This window comes from Vipera ursinii (assembly GCF_947247035.1).
Source record: "Vipera ursinii genome assembly, chromosome: 3".
NCBI classification, from domain to species: domain Eukaryota; kingdom Metazoa; phylum Chordata; class Lepidosauria; order Squamata; family Viperidae; genus Vipera; species Vipera ursinii.
The window spans coordinates 97,891,715-97,904,311 of record NC_139516.1 but is presented as its reverse complement, the minus strand read 5'-3'; positions in this window follow the sequence as shown (position 1 = coordinate 97,904,311).

Sequence of the window (12,597 nt, the reverse complement as noted above, 5' to 3'; positions counted from 1 at the left end):
AGATTATCTATCTAGGGTCTGTAATCTGTGCCCTTCAGGAAGAAATTAGGTGCCCAGTTCAGCCCTTCTACTCTATTGAGCCTCCGCGCTATCAGCCCCCTCTGCCACAAAGATCCTGCAGGAGAAGGGCAGTGTGGACAACTGTGAGATCTGGCAGGGTGAGAAATATGAAGCATAAACACAAAGCTTTCACTGTGTCCCTGCACAACAGATACAGTGCCCTAGCTGACCTTAACAGGGACATTAAGGAGACAGGTAGAGGTATTTGTGATAACTCAAATAAGCAGGGGATCGTGGACTGAGATGAAGAACTTGTTTTTGACAGGGAGAAGCCCTTTCCATAGGGTTTTCCTCCTTCCCTGCCTCATCGTTCGACATCATATTTTTTGCAAAGTCCCCCGGTAGGTTTCTACCTTCCAGGTTGACTCTTAATGCAGATGCTGTCTAATGTCAGAACCCATGTCAACCCATATCTTAAGAAAGAAGGACTCTTGGTGACAGGTTTTCCCAAGCAGGAACTTTTACTAAGAAATAGGAGATAGAAGGCATAATAGACAGGATCTTCGGAATTCCATCACAGATCAATATTTTTAAAGTGTCCCCAAGCAAACCCCACCCCACAGTTCATTCAGTCAGTTCCAGATCAGCCAATCTCCAGGTGATAAATCCATTGTGGGAAAGGAGAGATAACAGTCCGTTTGCAGCACAATCATTTCCATCGCTCCTCACACTTCATTCGGAGAAACAAGCCTCATATTTCTCCCCCCCCCCATCCCTTTTCTAGTTGCCTGTAAGGGAATGCCTAGTAAGAAAGCAATTGGTTATATTGTTATGGATAGCAGACAGGTGGAATAAACAAAGGTTACATTTAACGGAGGAAGTGAAAGTCATACAGCCCCATGCCTGTTCCCTTCCCCCACCCCCCTTGGGAATGGCAGAAGCCAGCGGAAGATGAGATTTGGTTTTAGCTCAGAGGAAATAGTTAGAAATGAAATATAAATGGATTCTGACAATAGCATTAGTTTGATATTTGGTATAATTTGAGTGACAGATACAAATAGATACAGGTACAGATTTAGGTATAGTACAAATACAGTCTTTGTTGGCAAGACCTTAAATCTCACCTGGAAGATTGTTTTCAATTATGTTTAACAATTAGAAATATCCAAATGGTCAATAGCTTTTGCTCAAGGCTGTAAAATTAACCAATTAAAATATAGCTCCAGAGTTAGAGCATTTCAACATTTTCTTTTCCCTGCATATTTCTCTTTCACTGACTTCGGGCCATTGACTTCAGTAAATTCAACAAATAATATTTGGAAAAAAGTCCACACTGATACAGAATGTTATGAAAATTATAGATCTTTAATTAATATTCATGAGACACACACACACACACACACACACACACACACACACAGAGAGAGAGAGAGAGAGAGAGAGAGAGAGAGAGAGAGAGAGAGAGAGAGAGAGAGAAAGAGAGAGAGAGAGAGATCTTTAAAACCAAAACAAAACTCATTTGGTGTTTGTAGTATGATGTCATTTCCAATGCAGCCAAGTTGCCCAAAAGATTTCTTCATTTCAGGTGAAATTGGTAGAATTTTAAAATGCTTTTAAAGTACCTTGAATTGTGTCCAGTATTTTGAAAGCCAAGAAATTTGCAAATTATTAAGTCTGGTTCTTTCAGGCTCATTACCAAAACTTTTTGAAAATAGCCACTGAGAGGATAGAACTTGCCAAAGACTTGGATTCTTGAATTTTGCTTAGGATTTTGATTGTCAAACTAATGGCTTTCTTATTCCCATGCATGGCTGTCAGGTTTCAGATTTATTTGGTAGGATATCTGATAGTAGGTCCCAGAGGAGAGAGGTTGTCATGCCACATCATATTTTCAATCCATTTGTTCTCTGCCCTATGAATCCTAATCAAAAAAGAAAAGTCAATTGCAGTAACCTAACAGTCACATAAAACTGGCTGGGTTTAGGTTTAAGAACAAGGAGTAAAAAGGGCTGGAATATGAAGCAGCTGTTTAAAGGACTCATGTTAATGAAAGAAAAAACAGAATTATATTTTGAAAGAATTTAGATAAAGGAAGCTAGAGCTTTATATAGGACATATTTGAGCTTTTTGTCCATAAATTCTTAAGAGAGGAAAGATAGGAAACATTAAGGGTTATTGAGGGAAACAAAGATATTATGAGGACCCAGATTGTTGGGGGCAATTAAGCTGACTTTGTAATAATGCCGCTTGGGGTGTGTGTGAAAGCCCTAATAAGCAGGCATATACATAGAATGAAGGCTACTGCTAAGCTTGTAAGCCGCCCTGAGTCTTCGGAGAAGGGCGGGATATAAATGGAATTAAAAAAAAAATATAACCCACTTCAATCCCACATCTTAAGGAAGCAGAACTCTTGGAAGCAATTTCTTCCAATAGGAACTTTTATTAAGAGTAATTCACTCAGCAATGGTTGGCGGCTTCTTCACACCTTCCTCTGAGAGCATAGAAATAAACCAGCATTTTTGTTTACTTATCGAGTCCTTACCAAGGACCTGGGATAGGCAGATGTGGATGTTTGATGGTATTATAGATATTGTCACAGGATGGAAGCAGTTCCTAGTAAGGCCGCCTTTTGCAATTGACTAATGGTGAATTTGTCAATGCCAATGGTGTTCAAATGGTGCTCCAGGTATTTGGGATTGCACCCAAGGCACCTATTACTATTGGTATTTGTATTTGCATTCTCATGTACCAATCCATCTTTATTCCTTGTTCCTCTAATTGTTGTTTGGTTTTCAGCTTCCCCGTATCTGTTAGTAGGTCTTTATATCTTATAATGTTTCCCATGTTAAACATATTGGGGTGTATTAATGCTTCCATAGTTGAGAGCCAATCTGGAATCCTCAAGTAATGCTTCCTCTTTATTTTCTCCCAAACCATCAATAAAGAATTCCTGATATGATATCTCTGGAAATAGCTGTGTATTCTATTTTTCCCATACCTATTACTTGCTTGCCTTTGCCACAGTCTTTCTACCTCTATTTGTAGGTCTTTGTATTTTTTTTTTGTTCTCCAGTTCTTTCTCATCTATTCTGCTGTCTCCAGGCACTGCCACGTCCACTATCCAGACTATTTTGTCTTTCTTATCAACAATTGTTAAGTCTGGGGTGTTATGTTGCACGTGCTTGTCTGTTTGAATTCTGAAGTCCCAGAGCATTTTAACTTTATCATTTTCTATGACTTTCTCTATTTTATCATCCCACCAGTTCTTGCTATTTTATCATCCCACCAGTTCAGGCAAATGATATTTCTTGCAGATCTTCCAATGTACCATTGTTGCTACTTTGTCATGCCACTATTTGTGGCATGACAAAATCTGTGTGATCTTCTTGCAGCAGCTTACCAGGTGGTCCACTGTTTCTTCAGCTTCTTTGCATAGATGGCACTTACTGTCTGTTGCTGTCTTCTCAATTTTGACTTTGTATGCATTTGTCCTTAAGGCTTGGTCTTGTGCAGCCAGAATTAGTCCCTTGGTCTCTTTCTTCAATTTCCTGCTCTTAGTCATTGCCAGGTCTTGTTATTATCTGCTTTTCCAGCTATTTTTTTCAATGTACTGGCCATGTAGTGCTTTGTCTTCCCATGCCTCTATTCTGTTGTTCATTTGGTCTTTCTTGTAGGCCAGTTTGGTCTCTCCAGTAGTCTGTAAGCCTTCCTAATATACCAATTTCAATGCATCTTTTCTATTGAAAAGTTTTACAGTACATTTTTTAAAAAGAAAGAACTCCCTTCCCCTCCCCTACCCCTTCCCCTCCCTTCCCCTCCCCTCCCCCCGACTTCCCAGAGCTGAATACAGGATATAAACTTTACAAACTTAAACTAAAATATGCTAACAAGCTAAAATAAAACATTAAATTCTATCACACTTTAACTCACCTTAAACATACTAAGAAATAACAAATAACAAATAATACATCATATAATTTAATTTAATAATTTAATAATTTAATTTGTATACCGCCCTTCTCCCGAAGGAATCAGGGCGGTGAACAGGTCAATACATAATAAAAAACAGAATACAAAAGTTAAAAGTGATTAAACCATTATGCCCGTAATAATTAATACATATTAAAAATTAAAACTAATTTATAAAAAACCCAACCCCATCCCATCAGACCAGGCCAGCTTGTTCAAAAAAGAAGGTTTTGAGATTGCGCCGGAAGGAGTGAAGGTCGGGGGCCATCCGGAGCTCGACTGGCAAGCGGTTCCATAGGTTTGGCGCGCCCACAGAGAACGCTCTCCCCCTGGGGGCCACCAATCGGCATTCTTTGATCGGAGGCACCCTGAGGAGGCCCTCTCTGTTGGGAGCGCACTGGACGGAGGGAAGTTGACGCCGGCCGCAGGTGTTGCCATAGGTAATCCGGACCCTTGCCATGTAGGGCTTTGTAAGTCATCACTAACACCTTGAACCTCACCCAGAGAGCAACCGGTAGCCAATGCAGCTTGCGGAGCAAAGGTGTAACATAGGAGTATCGGGAAACCCCCAAGACAACTCACGCGGCTGCATTCTGCACCAGTTGAAGTCTCCGAGTGGACCTCAAGGGCAGCCCCATGTAGAGATCATTACAGTAGTCTAGACGAGAAGTCACGAGCGCATGAGTGACTGTACGCAAGGCATCCCGGTCTAGATAGGGTCGCAACTGGCGCACCAGGCGAACCTGGGCAAAGGCCCCCCTAGTCACAGCTCCAATATGCTCTTCCAAAGAGAGCTGTGAATCTAGAAGGACCCCCAAGTTGCGAGCCCTATCTACGGGGGGTAATAGCTCACCCCCCATGGCCAGAGATGGAATAATCAGAATTTCCCGGGATGCCAGCACGAACAGCCACTCAGTCTTGTCAGGGTTGAGTCGAAGCCTGTTCCTCCCCATCCAGACCCAGACCACCTCCAGGCAGCGGGACATCACATTGAGGGCATCACTGGGGTGGTTTGGGGTTGAAATAAAAAGTTCGGTATCATCAGCATATTGATGATACCCAACTCCAAAACCACGAATGATCTCACCCAGCGGCTTCATATAGATGTTGTACAGGAGAGGCGAGAGAACCGATCCGTGAGGAACTCCACAAATGAGAGGTCTCAAGGTCGATCTCTGCCCCCCTGCCAACACCAACTGTGAACGTCCCAGAAGGTAGGAGGAGAACCACTGGGGAACTGTGCCTCCCACTCCTAACCCCCTGAGACATCGCAGCAGGATACCATGGTCGATGGTATCAAAAGCCGCTGAGAGGTCTAAAAGGACTAGGACAGAGGAGCAGCCCCTGTCCCGAGCCCGTCAGAGATCATTCACCAGTGCAACCAATGCCATCTCCGTGCTGTACCCGGGCCTGAAACCCGATTGGTATGGGTCTAGATAATCAGCTTCATCCAAGAACAAAGGGAGCTGTTGCGCCACCACGCTCTCAACAACCTTCGCCAGAAAGCGAAGGTTGGAGACCGGACAAAAGTTGTTTAATATTGCTGGGTCCAAGGCAGGCTTCTTGAGGAGGGGTCTCACCACCGCCTCCTTCAAGGCGGTGGGAAAGCTACCCTCGCTCAAAGATGCAGTAATCACTGCCTGGAGCCAGCCTTGTGTCCCATCCCGAGCCGCATAAGTCAGCCAGGAGGGACACGGGTCCAACAAACACGTGGTGGAGCTCAGCTTCCCCATGATCTTGTCCACTTCTTCAGGAGTCACAGGGTCAAACTCTTCCCAGATTAAATCGAAAAGGCTACCCGTATCCTCATCGTCAGACTCTGCCCAGTCGGAGTCCAGACCGGTCTGGATCTGAGCGATTTTGTCCGACAGAAATCGAATAAACTCCTCGGCTCGACCCTGCAAGGGGTACTCCCTCACCTCCCGATTAAGGAGAGAGCGAGTTACCCTAAACAGGGCAGCCGGGCGATTATCTGCAGACGCGATGAGAGTGGCGAAGTGGTTAGACCTCGCCACCCTCATCGCCACGAGATAAGTTCTTGTAAACGACCTTAGTCGTAACCGGTCGGATTCAGATTGGCTGGATCTCCAACAGCTCTCTAGGCCCCGTCTCCGACGCTTCATCTCCCGGAGCTCCATGGAGAACCATGGAGCCCATTGGGATCTGCGCTGGGTCAAGGGCCGCATGGGTACAACTTGGTCAAGTGCCTCTGTGGCTGCCCTTTCCCAGGCTTCCACTAGGGCATCGACCGAGCTGTGAGAAAAGGAGGCAGGTGGGGGCCCCAGCGCCGTCTGGAACTGCTCAGGGTCCATCAGGTGCCTAGGACAGAACCATCTTATTGGCTCAACAACCCCACGATGGGGAGTGGCAAAACGGAAGACCAACCGCAGGAGATGATGATCGGTCCATGACAGGGGTATAATAATTGGGGAAAACCCCCCCGAGATCATCTAACCACCGTCCGGATAGAAAAACCAGATCGAGTGTGTGACCCCCCCCATGAGTTGGGCCCTGAATAACCTGCATCAGGTCCATGGCCATCATGGAAGCCATGAACTCCCGAGCTAACTCAGATGATCCCCCCAGGGATGGTAGGATGAAGTCACCCAAAACTATAAGTTTGGGGAACTCAACCACCAACCCTGAGAGGATATCGAGAAGGTCAGGCAGGGCTGCTGCTACGCGACTAGGCGAAACGTACACCAGCAGCAAGCCCAACTGAGCTCTAGGGCCACATCTCAGGAGGAGGGACTCACACCCAACTATCTGGACCATGGTGGCCTCCCGCGGACATAAGGTCTCCCTCGCCACTACTGCCACTCCACCGCCCCTACCCTCAGCCCGAGGCTGGTGCAGCACCCGGAAACCTGATGGGCAAAGATCCACCAGGGGGACACCGCCCTCTGGGCCCAACCAGGTCTCCGTAATGCAAGCCAGGTCCGCATGCTCCTCCTCAACCAACTCACGAATGAGAGGAGCCTTATTCGTTACGGACCTGGCATTAAAATATACCAGCCTGCGCTCAGGTGGCTGCTCACCCTCATAAGTATAAAACCAATACTTATTCAAATGCTAAATGAAACTTTTTAGTCCCATATTTATTCTGAATATATTCAATCCATCTTCTCCATTCCACAATATATCTCTGTTGCGATTGTTCTTTCAAATATGCTGAAATCTTTGCCATTTCCGCCAAGTTGGAAACTTTCAAAGTCCACTCTTCTATAGTAGGCAGTTGCTCCTTCTTCCAATATTGCACAACTAAAAGTCTTGCTGCTGTAATTAAATTCAGTATCAATTTAGTATCTATGACCATAAAATCTGCAATAATACCCAACAAAAACAACTGTGTATTTAAGTGTACTTTAGATGTATAGATATATATATATATATATATGTATATCGTAGACAAGGAGGTTTGTCAGTCCGTCTGTACCGTGTCCAATGTTTTTAAATAATAAATTTACTAAAAATTTAAAAAAAAACTGTGGAGAAAACCTTATCTTTTTCTTAAATATCTTCTGCATGTTCCACCAAATTTTAATCCAAAAAACTATGTGATAATACATTGCATCCTCACAACCACACCTCCAACATTTAGGCTGGCAATTCAGATACATACTTACTAATTTTCTAGGGTCTAAGTGCCACCTATAAAACATTTTATAAAAATTCTCTCTTAAATTTTGAGCCTGTGTGAATTTTACATTTCTGACCCAGATCTTTTCCCAAGTATCCATTTTTATAACCTCCTGAAAGTTCTGAGCCCACTTTATCATACAATCTTTAACAAGTTCCGTTTCTGAGTCAATTTCTATCAGTGCATTATATATCCTTCTTATATGTGCTTGACCTTCATCTCTAATTTGTTTTACCAAATTTCCATCAGTTATCGAAATACCAACTTTCTGATCTTCTTTCCATCTTGCTTGTAACTGCCCATACTGAAACCAAGTTTGCACAATCTTTTCTTCTTTTAAAATATTATATGGCTTTAATTGCCATACATTCCTTTCCATCCTTAAAATTTCTTTGTATGTAATCACATCATGTTTAAATCCAACATTTATATTTTCTACTGCATGTTTAGGTATTGCCCAAATTGGTATTTTATAATTTAACTTATGTCTATATTTTTCCATACTCGCAACAGAGCATACCTTAATATATGTATCTTAAAAACATTATCCACCTTCTTATCATACAATAAATATGCATGCCAACCAAATAACAAATCATAACCCTCAAGATTTAATAATCTCCTTTGTGTTAAATTAAACCAATCACTAATTGATGATAAAGCAGCAGCCTCATAATATAATTTAAGATTAGGCATTTTAAGACCACCTCTTTCACATATGTCTTGCATTATCTTAAATTTAACTCGTGGTTTTTTCCCTGCCGAAACAAATTTATTAATACTTTTCTGCCATTCCTCCAAATTTGAATCCTTTTTAAGTATAGGTATCATTTGAAACAAAAATAAAAATTTTGGCAAAACATTCATTTTTACTGCTGCGATTCTTCCCAGTAAAGATAATTGTAATTTTTTCCCAACCATCTAGCTCTTTTTGTATTTTTAACCATAACAGTTCATAATTATTTTTATATAATTTTACATTTGAAGCCGAAAGATATACCCCCAAGTTTTAATCTTTTTAACTATTTCAAATCCCGTTAACTCTTCTAAAAAAAACCTTTTGCTCTATAGTCATATTTTTAGACAATATTTTAGTTTTTTGTGTGTTTATCTTAAATCCAGAAACTTTCCCAATTGAATTGTCCTAAACAATTCTCTTAAAGGTTCCACCATTTCTGACTGTAAATCTTTATAATAGATGGCAGTCAAACCATCTGTTCCTGGTGCTTTCCCCACCTTTAATTGCTTAATTGCTAAAATAATTTCTTCATCATTTATCAATTGATTCATCCCTTCCCTTTGCTCTTGTGTAAGAACAGGGATATTAACTTCTCGTAAATATCTATCTATATCTACATCTTGAATCTTATCTCTAACATACAACTTAGAAAAAAATCAACAAAGGCTTTTTAATAAGATTCTGCTGAAACACCACTTTACCCTTGTAATCTATTCTATCTATATTACGTGACCTTTGTTTCTTCCTTAACAAGTAAGCTAACCAACTACCCAGCTTATTAGCATTATAAAAAGTATTATGCTTAGCATACCGTAAATTAGTTGCCACTTGATCTGCCATCAACATATCAAACTGACCTCTTTTTTTTATTCAAAAGTTTTAACATACAATTTTTCCTTTAAAAATCCCCCCTCCCCCTCCCTTCTCCCTCCCCCGACTTCCCAGAGCTAAATACAAGGTATATATAAAATAAACAATCATAAACAACCATATACTAACAACCATAAACTCTAAATTCCATCACTCTCTAGCTTGTATAGGATAAAACAAACCTTAGTGATATTAAATATATATAGAAAAACTAAGATAGAAAAAGAAAAGAAAGAAGACTTATTCAAATGCTACATAAAACTTCTTAACCCTATACTTGTTCTGGATAAACTCAATCCATTTTCTCCATTCCATAATATAGCGTTCTTGCGAGTGATCTTTCAAATAGGCCGAAATCTTCGCCATCTCAGCCAGGTCGGAAACCTTTAAAGTCCACTCTTCTATGGTCGGCAGTTCCTCTTTTTTCCAGTACTGACCTATCAAAAGTCTTGCTGCTGTAATTAAATTCAACATCAACTTAGTGTCCACAACTGTAGCATCTGTAATTATTCCCAACAAAAAAAGTTGCGGACAAAACTTTATCCTCTGTTTAAAGATCTTCTGCATGTTCCACCAGACTTTTATCCAAAAGGCCTTAACCTTTTTACAAGTCCACCATATGTGAAAATATGTTGCGTCTTCATCACCGCACCTCCAACATTTAGGCTGATAATTCGGATACATACTTGCAAGCTTTTTAGGATCTAAATGCCATGTATAAAACATTTTGTAAAAATTCTCTCTTAGATTTTGAGCTTGTGTAAATTTTACATTCCTCACCCAAATCTTTTCCCACGTGTCCATTGTAATAACTTCCTGGATGTTTTGGGCCCATTTTATCATACAATCCTTAACAAGTTCTGTTTCTGAATCAATCTCTATCAACGCAAGATATATCCGTTTAATATGTGCTGGTCCCTGATTTCTGATTTGCTTTATCAAATTTTCATCAGTCATTGTAAAACCATTTTTCTGATCTTCTTTCCACCTGGCCCGTAACTAAGTATATTGAAACCAATTTTGAACAACCTTCTCTTCTCGCAAGAGGCTATATGATTTCAAACACCAAACATTTCTTTCCAAGCTTAGGATCTCCTTGTACGTAGTCACATCATGTTTGAAACCAGCATGTATATTTTCTATTGCGTGTTTTGGAATTGCCCACAGTGGTATCTTGCAATCTAGCTTATGTCTATACTTCTTCCAAACTCTCAGCAATGCCTGTCTTAAAATATGCACTCTAAACACATTATCTACCTTCTTATCATACAACAAATATGCATGCCAGCCAAACAACAAGTCGTGGCCCTCAAGATTTAGTAATCTCTCTTGTGTCATATTAATCCAATCACTTATTCCTGCTAACGCAGCAGCTTCATAATATAGTTTAAGATTGGGCATTTTAAGACCACCTCTTTCACGAGTATCCTGCATAATCTTAAGTTTAACTCGTGGCCTTTTCCCTGCCCAAACAAATTTATTGATACCTCGCTGCCATTCCTCCAGATTAGAATCTTTCTTAAGAACCGGTATCATTTGAAATAAAAATAAAAATTTAGGCAGGACATTCATTTTCACTGCTGCGATCCGTCCCAACAAAGACAATTGCAATTTTTCCCAACTCTCCAATTCTTTTTGAATTTTCCCCCATAATTTTTCATAATTATTTTTATATAACTTTGTATTAGAGGGCGACAAAAGCACCCCCAAATATTTAACCCTTTTAAGAATCTCAAATCCAGTTAACCCTTCTAAAAGAGCCTTTTGCGATACTGTCATATTTTTGGCCAGAATTTTAGTTTTTTGTGCATTAACTTTAAATCCAGAAACCTTCCCATATTGCATTATTATCTCCATCAGGTCCACAACAGAGTTCTCTGGCTGGGTCACTGTAACAACCAGATCATCTGCGAATGCTCTCAATCTATAATCCTGATCTCTAATTTGTATACCCTTAATTTTTTCCGAATTCCGTATTTTAACCAATAATATCTCTAATGTTAACACAAATAACAAGGGCGATAACGGACACCCTTGCCTTGTGCCCTTCTCAATATTACATGCTTCTGTCAGGCTATTATTAACTATAATTCGGGCAGTTTGTTTTTGATATAATGCCCTAATCGGTTGTAAAAATTTTTCCCCAAAGTCCATTTTATCTAAGACTTTCATCAAAAATTGCCAATTCAATTGATCAAAAGCTTTTTCAGCATCTAAAAAGATTAGCGCCGCAGGGATCTGGTTGTTCCTTTCCAAAAACTCTAACACATCAACTATATGCCTCACATTATTTTTCATTTGCCTACCACTAATAAACCCCGTTTGGTCCCCATGAATCACCTGTTGCAGAACCCTCATCAGTCTATTAGCCAACACCTTAGCAAATATCTTGTAATCTGTATTTAAAAGCGATATCGGTCTATAATTTTTAACTTGAGTAGCATCTTGGTCTTCCTTCGGAATCAAGGAAATAAAAGCTGTTCTCCAAGACGGTGGCACCTTTCCCCCCCTCTGGATTGTCTGGAACAGTTCCTTTAACGGTTTTATCATCTCTAATTGTAAATTTTTGTAGTAAGCCGCAGTCAAACCATCCGTACCTGGTGCTTTATCCACCTTCAATTCCTTAATTGCTGTAAAAATTTCTTCTTCTGTAATTAATTGATTAATCTCCTCTTTTTGTACTTGCGTAAGAACCGGGATGCTAGCATTCTCCAAATATATATCAATGTCTTTTTCATTAATCTTCTCCTTAGCATATAATTTAGAATAAAAATCCACAAAAGCATCCTTGATAAGGTCCTGTTGAAACACAACCCTTCCTTTATACTCAATTTTGTCTATATTAGAAGCCCTTTGTTTTTTTCCTCAATCTATAAGCTAACCATCTACCTGGTTTGTTAGCGTTGCAAAAAGTATTATGCCTGGCAAACCGCAAATTGGTTGCCACTTGGTCAGCTATTAATTTATCAAATTGTCCTCTTAACAATTTAATAGCCTCCTTAATCTTCACATCCTCTGAATTCAAAATCAAAACCTTTTCTTTCTCCTTTATTTCATTCTCCAGTTCTTTCCTTCTAGCTTCCACAGCACGTCTATGTTTATTATTCATATATATCAACATCCCTCTCATATAAGCCTTGCTAGCATCCCAAACCATGTCCATAGAGGTGCCCTTATTCATATTAATTTCAAAAAAATCCTTCATCCGCTGTTTGCATTCTTCCACATTTCTCTGATTTCTAAACAAATTCTCGTTTACGCGCCATGAGCGCCTGTCTCTATTCTCCTTATCAATCTCTAGCCAAACTGGACTATGATCAGAAATAGTTCTTGCACAAATCTTCACCTTTTTAGTCCTTAAAAAAAATCATTAGTCAAC